Genomic DNA, 16174 nt, shown 5'->3' with positions numbered 1-16174 from the left:
TTGGAGGAGCGCAGGGACTGCGGAGGGTTGTCGGGCTAGAGGAGGTTACAGAGATGGGGATGGGTGAGGCCATGGAGGAATTTGAAAGCAAGGATGTGCATTTAAAATTGAGATGTTGCCAGACAGGGAACCATTGTAGGTCGGCAAGCACAGAGTTAGGTGTGAGTTCGGACACGGCTAGCTGAGTTTTGGATGACCTCAATTTTACGTAGTGTGGAACATGCGAGGCCAGCCAGTAGTGCATTGGAATAGCCAAGTCTAGAGGTAACAAAGGCATGGATGAGGGTTTCAGCAGCGGATGAGCTGAGGCAGGGGCGGAGACTGCCGATGTTACAGAGGTGGAAATAGGCGGTCTTAGTTATGGAGCGGATGTGTGGATGGAAACTCATCATGGGAGTCCAACACAACACCAAGGTTGTGAGCAGTCTTTCTCAGCTTAAGACAGAGCCCCCCTGCACCCCCCCCCCCCATCTACCCTCCCCCTCCGTCTCACTGGCATCTACTCTCCCCACACCTGATCATGGTGAGTCCAGTGGCTACTGCACCAGAACCAATCCCTGTTTCCTCTCCGTGTTGGGATTGCAGTCTCTATATAATGTAGGCAGGAACTACAGTTTCCAGCGTCAGTGTATAAAGGCGACACTCCTGGTGGGAGCCAACACAGTTTAATGGAACTGAGGATCCCTCTAGCTAGACGCACAAACCCCAAAGTAACAGGCCATGACTTGACAGTCACAGCGATAATATCTTCGGAATGTTGCTCACTCTGGCTTTAGCTTGCAGCAACTATTGAATTGTTGTTGAGCTTTTCCCCTGAACCAGATTTACAGTATGTGTCTCCATATCCATCGCGAGGCCTCACCCAACCCAGGAATTCTTCTGACTTGGCTAAGTGTTGGCGAAAATGTACCCGTATAGCTAACTATACATAATAATATTGTCTAAATTACCGTCACTGATATTAGCAGAAACCCGACTCTTGTAACGAATCCACCACTTAACCGCAGAAATTAAAATATTTCAAATAACTCGGTTAAGCACTGCATTACAATAGTCCACACAAGAATGGTATTAAATGCTACACGTCCATCAAACAAGAAAGACATTTCGATAGCACCTTTCACGACCAACGGACGTCCCAAAGCGTTTTACAGCCAATGAAGTACTTTTTGGAGTGTGGTCACTGTTGTAATGTAGGGAATATTAGATTACACTGGCTTTATTGCAATTCCTAGGTTTGCTCCTGCTGGTATAAGGTTTGAGACATTGATTCGCGAACTGGACTATAAAAGTATGTGAAGTCAGGGTGTGGGATACATGGGTCTGAAATACTGTCCTCCTGGACTTAGCTGCATAGGAAGCTGTGAAAAAAAAATGCAATTTAAAAAAAAAATATTTGTAGGTTCCTGTCTCATTTGTCAATTGATGGCTTTTTAAACCATACATGAAATAAAGAAAGACTTGCATTTCTATAGCACCTTTCACGATCCTTGGGACATCCCAAAGTGCTTTACAGCCAATGAAATTCTTTTTGAAGTGTAGTCACTGTTGTAATGTGGGAAATGCAGCAGCCAATTTGTGCTCAGCAAGCTCCCACAAACGGCTGTGAGCAGGTAATCTGTTATTAGGTATTGATTGAGGGATACATATTGGCCCCAGGACACCGGGAAGAACTCCACTGCTCTTCTTCGAATAAAGCCGTTGGATCTTTTATGTCCACCTGAGAGAGGGGACGGAGTCTTGATTTAACGTCTCATTTGAAAGACAGTACCTCTGACAGTGCAGCGCTCCCTCAGTACAGTACTGGGGTATCAGCCTGGATTTCATGCTCAAGTCTCTTGAGTGGAGTTTGAACCCACAACCGTCTGACTCAGAGGTGAGAGTCTTGCAACTGTGCCACGGTTGACAGCTAATATTAATGGTGGAAAAATTTGCGGTCTCTACGGGCGGGTATGATGTGCACACGCACCCATAGAAGCCGCGCAAGTGCCGGTTCTCGGCACACGATATGCATGCGCCGAAATCCGGCACTTGCGAACTGTCAACATTTGGTTTGACAGTTCCAACGCATCCCCGGGAGAAGGGCCTTTGCGGACGAGATTTGGGCCATTTGCCCAACTTCTGCCCAGTGAATGTCCTTCAAACTCTTCCGCCTGGTAAGGCCTGCTTTTACCGGCATAAGAGTTTTAAAAGATAGAAAAATTAAATGTTATCAATAATTTTTATATTAAAAACCCTGTCCCTATTAAAACATATAAAATACATTTCAAAAAAAATTTTTTTGTCTAAAATTAAATTCAATTTTAATTAATTTTAAATATGCAAAGTGTTTTTCTTATTTATTTAACATGTTTATGTGTTTTTGGAAGTATCCCCATTCACAGAAATGGTGATCTCCGTACAAACGGAACTCACCATTACTGTGAATGGGGACACGTCATTTTCATTGGTTGGTCCGGCCCACGTGAACACAGGATGCACATACGTTCCTGGAATATGTGGGCCCCTGCGCTGGGCTGCAAATGGAGGTCTTGGAGCCACAGTGTTCGTTCCTCCAGGACCACGAGGTACATTCGTAAATATTTTTGTGGTCGGAGGCAATCGCCCGCGGGAAGCCTCCGACCGCAGCTTATGGCCCAATGTTTCCCACATTTATCATCATCGTAGGCAATCTCTCGAAATCGAGGAAGACTTGCTTCCACTCTAAAAGTGAGTTCTCAGGTCTCTGTACAGTCTCTATCACAGGTGGGACAGTCGCTGAAGGAAAGGGTGGGTGGGGAGTCTGGTTTGCCACACGCTCCTTCCGCTGTCTGCGCTTGGTTTCTGCGTGCTCTCGCCGATGAGACTCGAGGTGCTCAGCGCCCTCCCGGATGCTCTCCCTCCACTTAGGGCGGTCTTGGGCCAGGGATTCCCAGGTGTCAGTGGGGATGTTGCACTTTATCAAGGAGGCTTTGACGGTGTCCTTGAAATGTTTTCTTTGCCCACCTGGGGCCCGCTTGCCGTGTAGGAGCTCTGAGTAGAGTGCTTGCTTTGGGAGTCTTGTGTCAGGCATGCGGACAGTGTGGCCCGCTCAATGGAGCTGGTCGAGTGTGGTGAGTGCTTCGATGCTGAGGATGTTGGCCTAATCGAGAACACTTACATTAGTGCATCTATGCTCCCCAGGGATTTTTTTCCCACATTACAACAGTGACTACACTCCAAAAGTACTTAATTGGCTGTAAAGCGCTTTTGAGATGTCTGGTGTTCATGAAAGGTGCAATAGAAATGCAAGTCTGTCTTTCTTTCGTTAATGTAACTGACAGCAATTTCTAGGCTAATCTACATTTAACCATGGATGGGAAACTATAGTTCGGAGGAGACACTTGAGACACTGAGATTTAATGAGGCTTTTTAAAAGAAAAAATTGTGAAGATTTTTGATTGTGAGTCAGTAATAAAGGAGGAACATCAATTTACAATTGTCACAGAGTGAGACAAGTGGTTCGATCCGATTTCATTACTCAGAATCTCACAGCATGGAATGGTTTGCTCCAGGGAATGTTGGAGGCAGAGACCTGAATAGCTTTCCAGGGAAATTTGCATAAAGATTTGAAGCAGGACAAGATGCAAGGCGATGGGAAGAGAGCGGGGCGATGGGATTAGTTTGGGATTGATACAGGGATATGGAGAGAGAGTGGGGCAGAGGGATTAGTTTGGGATTGATACAGGGATATGGAGAGAGAGTGGGGCAGAGGGATTAGTTTGGGATTGATACAGGGCTATGGGGAGAGCGCGGGGCAGTGGGATTAGTTTGGGATTGATACAGGGATATGGAGAGAGAGTGGGGCAGAGGGATTAGTTTGGGATTGATACAGGGCTATGGGGAGAGCGCGGGCCAGTGGGATTAGTTTGGGATTGATACAGGGCTATGGGAAGAGAGCGGGGCAGTGGGATTAGTTTGGGATTGATACAGGGATATGGAGAGAGAGTGGGGCAGAGGAATTAGTTTGGGATTGATACAGGGCTATGGGGAGAGAGCGGGGCAGTGGGATTAGTTTGGGATTGATACAAGGCTATGGGGAGAGAGCGGGGCAGTGGGATTAGTTTGGGATTGATACAGGGCTATGGAGAGAGAGTGTGGCAGAGGGATTAGTTTGGGATTGATACAGGGCTATCGGGAGAGAGTAGGGCAGTGGGATTAGTTTTGGGATTGATGCAGGGCTATGGGGAGAGAGCGGGACAGTGGGATTAGTTTGGGATTGATACAGGGTGATGGGGTAAGAGCGGGGCGGGGTGGGTGGGTGGTGACAGTGGTATATATCAAGTTACTTTGAGTCTACAGCGTTTACAATCAACATGAGCCTCCTACCAGCCCACCTTCATCTAACGTTATCAACATATCATCTGTTCCTTTCTCCCTCATGTGTTTATCGAGCAACCCCATAAATGCATTCTAGTTGCTTGAACTACTCCACATTCTCACCACTCTCTGGATAAAGAGGTTTCTCCTGAATTCCTTATTGGATTTATTAGTGACTATCATTTTTTTTAATGGCCCCTATTTCTGGTTTTCCCCACATCTTCTCTACGTCTACCGCATCAAACACTTTCATAATCTTAAAGACCTCTATCAGGTCAGCCCCTCAGCATTCTCTTTTCTAGACAAAAGAGCTCAGCCTGTTCAATCTTTTCTGGTAGTTATAACCTCCCAGTTCTGGCATCATCCTTGTGAATCTTCTCCAGTGCCTCTCTATCCCTTTTCATAACATGGAGACCAGAACTGTTCACAGTGCTCCAAGTGTGGTCTAACCAAGGTAGGCTGACCATTCGACCCCATTTCCGAGGGACGGTCTCCATATTAGGTATTGTGTCCCCGAGCAAACAATGTCTCCAGAAGGGTCGCCGGTTCAGAAAACTCGTCCCCATATAGAGTCTTTGTTTTTTTTAAATACCTATATTTAAGAAGGGAGATAGAACATGTCCAGGGAAAATCTTGCTTGACCAACCTTATTGAATTTTTTGAAGAGATAGCAGAGAGAGTCGACGGTGGTAATGCAGTAGATGTGATTTATCTAGATTTTCAAAAGGCCTTCAATAAGGTACCCCTTAATAGATTGATGAATAAGATCAGAGAATGCGGAGTCAGGGGACAAGTGGCAAAATGGATCGCTAGCTGTCTTCAAGACAGAAAGCAGAGAGTGGGAGTAAAGGGTAGCTATTCAGTGGCAGAACGTGGGTAGTGGTGTTCCACAAGGATCAGTGCTGAGATCACTGCTGTTTACAATAACGATTTAGACATTTGGAATCAAAAACACAATTTCTAAATTGGCGGATGACACCAAATTGGGGGGGGGGCGGGGGGGGTGGTGCGGGGGGCCGGAGGGAGATAGTCAATACTGAGGAGGACTGCAACAAATTACAGGAGGACATTAATAAACTTGCAGAATGGGTGTATAATTGGCAAATGAAATTCAACACAGATAAATGTGAGGTAGTACATTTTGGTAAGAAGAATAGGGAGGTCACTTATTACTTGGAAGGTGTGAGTTTAGCTGGGGTAGAGGAACAAAGGGATCTCGGAGTACAAATACACAAATCACTAAAAGTTCCATCGCCCCTTAGGAAGGCCATAAAAAAAAGCAAACCAAGCACTAGGGATTACTTCTAGAGGTATGGAATTGAAAAGTAGGTAAGTTATGCTAAACCTGTATGGAATCTTGGTTAGATCATACTTAGAGTACAGCGTACAATTCTGGTTGCCTTATTATGAAAAGGATATAGAGGCATTGGAGAGGGCGCAGAGAAGATTTACAAGAATGATACCAGAAATGTGAGAGTACACATTCTCATCCCATTCCCATCCAGTTTGAGCTCAGGAACGGGTTCCAGGAGCCGCTTGAGCGGAGGCGATGATGGCGGACCAGCCTTCCCATAATGCAGTGTGGCGGAGAAAGGGCACTGTCTCGCTAGCTTGGGCCGCATTGCACTCTGGGGCACTGACCCCGTGTTTCGGCCAACTGGCCGGGGGGGGCGGGGGTGGAGGGGCGAGCGGAACCTTTAAAATGTGTGGGGGAAGCCGAGGGCACAGTGAGAGCTGGTGGGCGAGTGAAGTTGGTGCATCGGGTTCCTTTTACTGAATAAGGCGAGCTCTGTCGTCTGTTGTCCTCTGTCGTCGAACTACAGTACGCGGACGATGCTTGCATCTGCGCACATTCAGAGGCTGGATTCCAAGTCATCGTCAACATCTTCACCGAGGCGTACGAAAGCATGAACCTTACACTAAACATCTGTAAGACAAAGGTCCTCCACCAACCTGACCCCGCCACACAGCACTGCCCCCAGTCATCAAGATCCACGGCGCAGCCCTGGACAACATGGACCACTTTCCATAATTCGGGAGCCTATTATCAGCAAGGGCAGATGTTGATGACGAGGTTCAACACCGCCCTCAGGGTGCCAGCGCGGCCTTCGGCTGCCTGAGGAAGAGAGTGTTCAAAGATCAGGCCCTCAAATCTGGCACCAAGCTTATGGTCTACAGGGCTGTACTGATACCCGCCCTCCTGTGTAGGTCAGAGACATGGACCATACACAGTAGTCACCTCAAATCGCTGGAGAAATACCACCAGCAATGCCTCCGCCAGATTCTGCAAATCCCCTGGGAGGATAGACGCACCAACGTCAGTGTTCTTGATCAGGCCAACATCCAAAGCACTGACCACACTCAACCAGCTCTGTTGGGGGGGGGGGCACATTGTTCGCATGCCCGACACGAAAATCCCAAAGCAGGCACTCTACTCGAAACTCCTACATGGCAAGCGAGCCCCAGGTGGGCAGAGGAAGCGTTTCAAGGTCACCCTCAAAGCCTCCTTGATAAAGTGCAACATCCACACCGACACCTGGGAGTCCCTGGCCAAAGACCGCCCTACGTGGAGGAAGAGCATCCGGGAGGGCGCTGAGCACCTCGCGTCTCGTCGCCGAGAGCATGCAGAAAACAAGCGCAGGCAGCGGAAGGAGCTTGCAGCAAACCAGGCTCCCCACCCACCCTTTCCTTCAACGACTGACTGTCCCACCTGTGACAGAGACGGTAATTCCCGTATTGGACTGTTCAGTCTTCTGAGAACTCACTTTTGGAGTGGAAGCAAGTCTTCCTCGATTTCGAGGGACTACCTATGATGATGATGAAGGTGAGCTGTAAATTCTCTCACCAGGAAGAGGTTTCTGAAACCTTCTGAGACTGAGAGTGGTTCACACCTTGTAGGTAAAATCTCAGACTTTTGGAACAGATTTGAAATTGAGAAATTAATAGTTCGGGTATTCGGGGACGAGTATAGATGGTACAGTACTCTTGGCAGAACACACGCGTGATTAAGATTCGGTGTAAAGTGAAAATGGCGTTGTCTCAACATGTATTCCACCAGCAGAAGCACATACTCGCTGCTTGGCTGTGCTCCCACCCTGTGTGTGTCCATATTTAGAAAATATGGTCACCCTAAACCAAGGCTCTATATACAGTTAACATAACTTCTCTGCTTTTCAATTCCATCCCTCTAGAAATGAACCGCAATGCTTTGTTTTTTTTTAATAGCCTTATTAACCTGCACCGTTACTTTTAGATTTACGATTGTGATTGCGCCGGTAAAGAGCTGACACAGACACGGTTCTAGATACTGGGAAGGAATGCCGCTTCGCGAGCGGCAGTGGGGTGGTGCCAGACGATTGCATTACCTCTCAGTGGTCAGCAGCACCCTTGCCTCGGAGTCAGAAGGTTGTGGGTTCAAATCCCACTCCGGGGACTTGAGCTCAAAAATCCAGGTTGACACTCCAGTGCAGTGCTGAGGGAGTGCTGCACTGTCAGAGGTGCCACCTTTCGGATGAGAGGTAAAACCGAGGCCCCATCTGCTCTCTCAGGTGGACGTAAAATTGAGTTGATTTTCCTCAGCAGAGAGGTCAATAACCAGGGGGCATAGCTTTAAAGTAATTGGGAGAAGGATTAGAGGGGAGTTGAGGAGAATTTTTTTCACCCAGAGGGTGGTGGTGGTCTGGAATTCACTGCCTGAAAGGGGTAGAGGCAGAAACCCTTCTAACATTTAAAAAGTACTTGGATATGCACTTGAAGTGCCGGAACCTACAGGGCTACGGATATTCTGTACTTACACGTGTTGATTTTTCGCAGCACAAGCCAATAATTTGACCTGATAAAATTCAACCTTCAGAGCCCTGGAAATGGCACAACAAACATTTGTGCTTCACGATAACAGGTGGTAGGAGGAGGCGATTTAAAATCACTTGTTCTCATTGAAAATAACCTACCCACAGGAATCAAACAAACATCATTCAAAAAAATTCTCACTCTGTACAATACCAAGTGTTCCCACTCTGTTTAAATGGATTCTTACCGTAGCTTAAAGCCACTCGGCCAGGTGCATGTCCCTTCAGTACTCCCTTCTTGTCAACAGAAACCTCTTTCCACCCGATTGAACTGAGAAATGCAGCTCTCACCATCTGACACTCTGAGCAAATGAGTAGTTTGACTTGTAAACACGGAGGGAAGGAGGGAGGGTGTGCGAGAGGGAGGGGGAGGAGAAACAAAAGAATAAAGGAGGAGACTCGATATATTCCCTCCCTCTCCGCCACCCTCTCATCCCACCGAAAACAAACTTAAGCCCGAGGCCATGGGTGTGTCCCACATCTCAAACAAGCTCACAGAATGATGACTGGCGCACAAGGAAAACCATAATTGCTTTACTTGTGTGACTGGTTTCCAAGCTTATTCTCTCTTCCCTTTCTCTCTCCAGGGACTTGAGCACAAAAAAAATCTACGTTGACACTCCAGTGCAGTACTGACGGAGCACTGCACTGACAGAGGTGCCGTCTTTCGGATGAGACATTAAACCAAGGCCCCGTCTGCCCTTTGTTATGTTGATTGATGGATTAATATTGGCCAGGACACCGGGGATAACTCCCCTGCTCTTCTTCGAAATAGTGCCATGGGATCTTTAACGTCCACCAGAGAGAGTAGATGGGGCCTCGTTTTAACATCTCATCCAAAAGACGGCACCTCTGACAGTGCAGCACTCCCTTGGAACTGCACTGGAGTTTCAGCCTAGATTTATGAGCTCAGGTCCCTGGAGTGGGACTCGAACCCACAACCTTCTGACGGAGAGGCAGGGTGCTACCCACTGAGCCATGGCTGACACTGTAGCATGCGATACGCTGGGGGTTATTCGCCTGGACCATATGCACACTCTGAACTGGTGGTGTAACTGGAGGTGGCAGGCCTGCAAGTAAATGCTGCTGGGAAATTCGACGGTGGGGGCCATCACAGCTACATCAGGAGCTCTTGGATTCCATTAAGCTTTTTACTTTGCATGTTATAATTTTCACACACTATATATCCATCACAGCTATTGTAAGCTAATGTATCCCGGATGCCAAAGCCACATCACAGCATTGAATGTTAATTTGCCAATTTATTTGCATTAAATAAAGTTTGATAAACAGACATAACTCTTCTCCGGCTTTGACCAACTCACAGCTTTCATATTCATAATTCATATACCCTTACCTCACATGATGTGTTCACACCCCAAATCACAGGCGAGTTCAGAACAATCGCAAAGGAAGAATCAGGAGAAAGAAGAATGCTTAGTCAGGTGAGTATTTGACATGGGTGGAAATTCATTCCCCTACTTCGGGGGCTTCTCTCAACCAAACCATGAGCTTGGCTCTTTCGTTACAGGGTTTTCCACAAGGTCAACTCAGAAAAAGTAGAGAAAGTTTTTTTGATTTGTGCAGAAAATATGAAGAGACACATCAGCTACAGAGTTTCAGAGTTATCCCTTCAAACTTTGCTCTCTCCCTGAACCATGAGAGAGTGAAAAGCAGTAAAGTGTCCTAAAAAAAGAGAGCCTGCATTTCACGACCTGCAGACGTGTGAAAAGTGAATTCAATGAAGTGTAATCACTGTTGTAATGTAGGAAACGCGGCATCCAATTTTGCACACAGCAAGCTCCCACAGACACCAATGTGATAATGACTAGATAATCTGTTTTTCAGTGATGTTGGTTGAGGGATAAATATTGTCCAGGATACTGGGAAGAACTCCCTTGCTCTTCTTCAAAATAGTGCCGTGGGATCATTTATGTCCACCTGAGAGGGCAGACAGGGTCTCGGATTAATGTCTCATCCAAAAGACGGTGCCTCCGATTGTGCAGCACTCCCTCAGTACTGCACTGGAGTGTCAGCCTGGATTTTTGTGCTCACAACCTTCTAGCTCAGAGGTGAGAGTATTACCACTGCTCCACAACCAAGGGGAGCTGAAAACCAGGGGCTAGACTTTTCACTTTGATCATTATCGCCCAAAAATGGCCGAAATTTCCGGCGTTAGTGTTTTTTTTATTTTTCAGGATCGCTGGAAAATCGCCCGTTTTTTAAAAAGTTTCTCCTTTTTAATTTGGGCGATAGCCTTAGCGATGCGAAATGGGCGATAGCGATGTATTCAGTCATGCAAGGCTGGTGTCCATAGCAACAGCCGTTCTGCGCGTGCGCGGTTTTCTTTCAGGCAAATAACTTTTCCCGTGATTCGGGAGGTCAGGGGTCATCTGCGCATGCTCAGAAGGCAAAGAGAGAAGGAAGGTCTGTGTGGAGTCGCATGTGAGGGAATTGGTAAGCAGATAACATGGAGATGGAGCACTAGGAGTCAGGAGAGAGTGTTGAGGAGGTTGCAGGGAGAAGGAGGGCGAAAGCCTTCTCCGAAGAGGCGAGTGAGATGGAGACTCGGCGGGGCCAAATACCCCGAGGAGGGCGTGGGAACCCTCCTCCACCGGATATACCAGCGAATATGGGCGGATATCGCCATGATAGTGTCATCGGTGGCACACGATAGACGAGAGGCAGACCAGTGCCGCAAGTGCCCTAAGTGGAGGAAGAGCATCCGGGAGGGCGCTGAGCACCTCGAGTCTCATCGCCGAGAGCATGCAGAAATCAAGCGCAGGCAGTGGAAAGAGCGTGCGGCAAACCAGTCTCACCCACCCTTTCCCTCAATGACTATCTGTCCCACCTGTGACAGGGACTGTGGTTAACGTATTGGACTGTTCAGCCACCTAAGAACTCATTTTTAGCGGAAGCAAGTTTCCTCGATTTTGAGGGACTGCCTATGATGATGATGATCAGAACGCTACCAACTCAATTTTGACCCCCCCTCCTCCCCTTCTCTCCATGCTGTTTGGAGATGTCACCGGTTAAGTACTTTGAAATCTCCTGACAATCGGTTGGGGCAGTGGGGTGGGGGTGGAGGGGGGGGCCTGGACAGCTACTTTATCCGCTCCTCCAATTCTGCACTCTTGAGCCTCCTCAATTTTAATCGCTCCACTATTGACGACCGTGCCTTCAGCTGCCTGAGCCCTAAACTCTGGAATTCCCTCCCTAAACCCCTCCACCTCGCTCTCCTCCTTAAAGACGCTCCTTAAAACCTACCTCTTTAACCAAGCTTTCAGTCACCTATCCTAATATTGCCGTATGTGGCTCGTTATCTGATAACTTTATCTGAAGCACCTTGGGATGTTTCACTACATTAAGGGCGCTATATAAATGCACGTTATTGGTTATTGTTCTTGCGTGACATCTGACACATGCTGACATATCCTTTTAATATATCACTGGCAAATCTGCCACATCCTTTGTAGGAAAAATCACCTTATCGGTGATCGGTTAAGTGGCCCTATACAGTGATCCTTCGAATCACATAGCTGAACGCTGGAAAACGCGAAAGGGTTAATCCAGAATGCTGGGAAAGTTCAGACAACCCGCGAGAAGCTAACAAGGTCTCCTAGAACTAACAGGTGGTTCTAGTTAATGGGTGGAGCTCGGCCAAAGTCAATGGATGAATGGGCCATGTCGGGAATACTCCCGAGTATTCTCCAGGATGACCATCTGTAACTCTGCTGAGGAAAAATAAGGGAGTGGATATCTTTCCAACAGCCTCTTCCAAACCATTGTAACCTGGCCGCGTGAGATTCCTGACATCTACTTGTCAACAACAACAACGACTTGTATTTATATAGTGCCTTTAACGTAGTAAAACATCCCAAGGTGCTTCACAGGAGTGTTATAAGGCAAAACATTTGAAACGGAGCCACATAAGGAGAAATTAGGGCAAGAGATCAAAAGCTTGGTCAAAGAGGTCGGTTTTAAGGAGTGTCTTAAAGGAGGAAAGAGAGGTAGAGAGGCGGAGCGGTTTAGGCAGGGATTTCCAGAGCTTGGGGCATAGGCAACAGAAGGCATCCAGGGTGAATGACATTTAAAATGCACCCCTGTGATAAAATGGATCAGCTTGGTAAGTCATTGATCAAATAGGTGGAAAAAGGGGAATCTTAACATCTGCAGTCAATGATATAAAAGATTGTGTTTTTGACAGCCACAATTAAAAGTTAGAAATAATTGGAAGGTTTTTGTTGGAAACAAGTCTTTTTGGATATAAACTCAAAAAGGAAGACGTAGAAAGTTGTCAGAACTATTGAAGTGAGTCTTCCAAGGGAGAAAGGTTTTGGTAAATTGGAAGAAAGAAAGGAAGACTTGCATTTCTATAGCGCCTTTCACATCTATCGGACTTTCCAAGCCACTTTCCAGCCAATCAAGTACTTTTTGGAGTGTCGTCACTGTTGTAATGTAGGAAACGCGGCAGCCAATTTGCGCACAGCAAGCTCCCACACACAGCAATGTGATAATGACCAGATAATCTGTTTTTAAGTGATGTTGATTGAGGGACAAACATTGGCCAGGACAAGGGGGAGAACACCCCTGCTCTTCTTCGAAATAGTGCCATAAGATCTTTTACATCCACCCGAGAAGGCAGACTAGGTTTAATCTCTCATCCAAAAGACGGCACCTCTGACAGTGCAGCAATCCCTCAGTACTGCACTGGAGTGTCAGCCTGGATTTTTGTGCTCAAGTCTCTGGCTGGTACTTGAAACTCACAATCTTCAGACGCAGAGGTGAGAGTGCTACCAACTGAGCCATGACTGACATGAAAAGTGTAAATTGTATCACCCTGTTAGGTAACTGTTCAAGTCACTGAAAACAGAGACACAAAAATGAAAGTATAATAGTACAACTAATTACTATATATCCAAGGATAAATATAAGGATGAGAAATAGACAACAAAAGTGGGGTGAATACTATGACTATGGATGGCCAAGAACCCGACAGATGTCCCGAATGGTGACTATGAATGATCCTAAAGGAGCAGCATCTGCCCAACTCTACCACTGTGTGATCATTGTTGTGTTAATAAAGTCGAGTTCGTGCATGGGTTTCTGTGTCTGACTAGAGCTTTGGCAAGAAGAGGTCAACTCATTCCCTCCAGCAGTGTAGCACATCTCCTTGTGTTGTTGGATCTATTAGTGTAACTGTTAACCAACTTTGGATTGGGTACAAGTTCTGGAAGGAAGTAAGTCTGGAACTCATTCCGCCAAAAGATGCTGGGACAATTGGAGCTTTCAAGACTGGGATCGATGGATTTTTATTGGGTAAGGGTATTGAGGGATATGGAGCAGAGAATGGTAAATGGAGTTGCGGTACCAATCAGCCACCATCTAATTAAATGGCGGACCAGGCTCGAGGTGCAATTCCTGTTCCTAATGTTTCAAACACATAAGATTCTGAGGGGGATTGACAGGGTAGATGCTGAGAGGTTGTTTCACTGGCTGGAGAGGCCAGAACTGGGGGGGGGGGGGGGCATAGCCTCAGGATAAGGGGCCGGCCATTTAGGACTGAGATGAGGAAGAATTTCTTCACTTAGAGGGTTGTGAAACTTTGAAATTCTCTGCCCTAGAAGGCTGTGGATGCTCAGTCTCTGAATATATTCAAGGCTGAGAGCGATAACTTTTTGGACTCTCGGGGAATCGAGGGGTTTGCGGTTTGGGCGGGAAAGTGGAGTTGAGGTCGAAGATCGTCACTGATCTTATTGAATGGCAGGGCAGGCTCGAAACGCCATATGGTCTAATCCTGCTCCTATTTCTATGTTCTTATTCTTATGTTCCTATGTTCCAAGACTCACTGGGATAGATTTTCAGCGGTTCAAGAAGGCCCACCACCACCTTCTTAAGGCAACAAGAGATGGGCAATAAATGTCGGCCTTGCTAGTGATACCCAAATCCTGAGCATTTTTTTATTTTTTCAAAAGGGTCACATGTTCAGTTGAAAGGTTGTCAAAGGCAACCAGAATGTTGGGATTGGGAATCAGCAGGTCCGGCCTGAGTGGGCAGGCAGTGAGGCTGATGGTAGAGCCACAGGCAAGCAGATGGTGGCAAGGGGCTTCACAGCTAGGCCAAACTAAGAGATGTCAGATTCTGTTAAGCTTTTATTTTTGGATATTTTAACTTTCAATTAAAAGTCTGAGGGACCTTAGGTAATCACCGTCAGATTTGGAAACATAGCCACAGGAATAGGCCATTCAGCCCCTTGGGCCTGTTCAAGTCGATCAGGGCTGATCTGTATTTTGACTCCATTTACCCGCTTTGGTTCAACCCTTGCTGAACAAAATTCTATCCGGCTGAGTTTCGACATTTTCAATTGATCTCCAGCCTCAGCAGCTTTTTGGGGGAGAGAGTTCCAGATTTCCACTACCCTTTGTGTGAAGAACTGCTTTCTGGTCTTAAAGGGAGGGGCCAGTTTAAATCCATGATACATTGACCTACAGTAGCTGAGGTAGATATATACAGTTAAGGTTGAGGGGTTTAATATAGGCAGAAAAAATGGAAACCATGAGGTTGGCACTTTCGCTACAGGGCTTTTCACAAGGTCAACTCAGAAAAAGTAGAGAATGTTCTTTGATTTGTGCAGAAAACACAAAGGGACACATCAGCTACTGCGTTTCAGTTATCCCTTCATACTTTCCAGTCTCCATGAACCTTGAGACAGTGAAAGGGAGGAATGTGCTCTAAAATGCCAAGGGGAGCTGAAACCCAGCTTTCACCAGTTCCATTATGACACAAAATCCTTGCATTTGACTATGTACAGAGATGGGAACAGTTACCCTCCCAACAGGTTATTGTCAATGTGTTGACTGCATTTTTTTCATAACCAGACCTTCTCTCCAAGTAGTTCAGAGAACATAAAAGCATAGAATGACACAGCACAGGAGGCCATTTGACCCATCGTGCCTGTGCCGGCTCTTTGGTAGATCTATCCAATTAATCGCACTCGCATACTCTTACCCCATAGCCCTGTAAATGTTTTATCTTCAAGTATTTATTGAATTCTCTTTTGAAAGTTACTATTGAATCTGCTTTCCCTGTCTTTTAGGCAATGCATTCCAGATCATAACAACTCGCTGGCATAATTAATGTTTCCTCATGTTGCTTCTGGTTCTTTGCCAATTATCTTAAACCTTTGCAAACAGGCTATCTTTCCTCCTGGCATTGGAAATAGTTTCTCTTTATTTACTCTGTCAAAACTGTTCGTGATTTTAACACCAGCGTACTAAGCTTAAATAAAGGATTAGGGCAGGGTAAATAGAATACGAGAGGAAGCTTGCAGAGAACATTAAGACAGATTGCTAAAGCTTCTATAGATATGTAAAGAGAAAAAGGTTCATAAAGACAAACGTAAGTCCCCTGCAGTCAGAATCAGGGGAAGTCATAACGGGGAACAAAGAAATGGCGGACCAATTGAACAAGTACTTTGGTTCGGTATTCACTAAGGAGGACACAAACAACTTTCCGGATATAAAAGGGGTCAGAGGGTCTAGTAAGGGGGAGGAACTGAGGTAAATCCTTATTAGTCGGGAAATTGTGTTGGGGAAATTGATGGGATTGAAGGTCGATAAATCCCCAGGGCCTGATGGACTGCATCCCAGAGTACTTAAGGAGGTGGCCTTGGAAATAGCGGATGCATTGACAGTCATTTTCCAACATTCCATAGACTCTGGATCAGTTCCTATGGAGTGGAGGGTAGCCAATGTAACCCCACTTTTTAAAAAAGGAGGGAGAGAGAAAACAGGGAATTATAGACCGGTCAGCCTGACATCAGCAGTGGGTAAAATGATGGAATCAATTATTAAGGATGGCCTAGCAGTGCATTTGGAAAGAGGTGAGATGATAGGTCCAAGTCAGCATGGATTTGTGAAAGGGAAATCATGCTTGACAAATCTTCTGGAATTTTTTGAGGATGTTTCCAGTAGAGTGGACAAGGGAGA

General features: G+C 46.3%; 1 protein-coding gene across 1 annotated transcript in view; it reads right to left on the bottom strand.

Moving 5' to 3' along the window:
- gpr160 (G protein-coupled receptor 160) overlaps nucleotides 1-8450 on the bottom strand; it is a 47802-nt gene extending 39352 nt beyond the window's left edge. Inside the window, exon 1 of the mRNA XM_070882457.1 lies at nucleotides 8375-8450. The gene's annotated coding sequence lies outside the window, so the exon portion shown is untranslated. The remainder of the gene's footprint in view (nucleotides 1-8374) is intronic.
- Nucleotides 8451-16174: the final 7724 nt, after the last annotated feature.

The sequence above is a fragment of the Pristiophorus japonicus genome, chromosome 6 (assembly GCF_044704955.1).
Source record: "Pristiophorus japonicus isolate sPriJap1 chromosome 6, sPriJap1.hap1, whole genome shotgun sequence".
Classification (NCBI taxonomy): domain Eukaryota; kingdom Metazoa; phylum Chordata; class Chondrichthyes; family Pristiophoridae; genus Pristiophorus; species Pristiophorus japonicus.
Note: the sequence above shows the minus strand (reverse complement) of the source record. Positions and strands in the feature narration are given on the sequence as shown.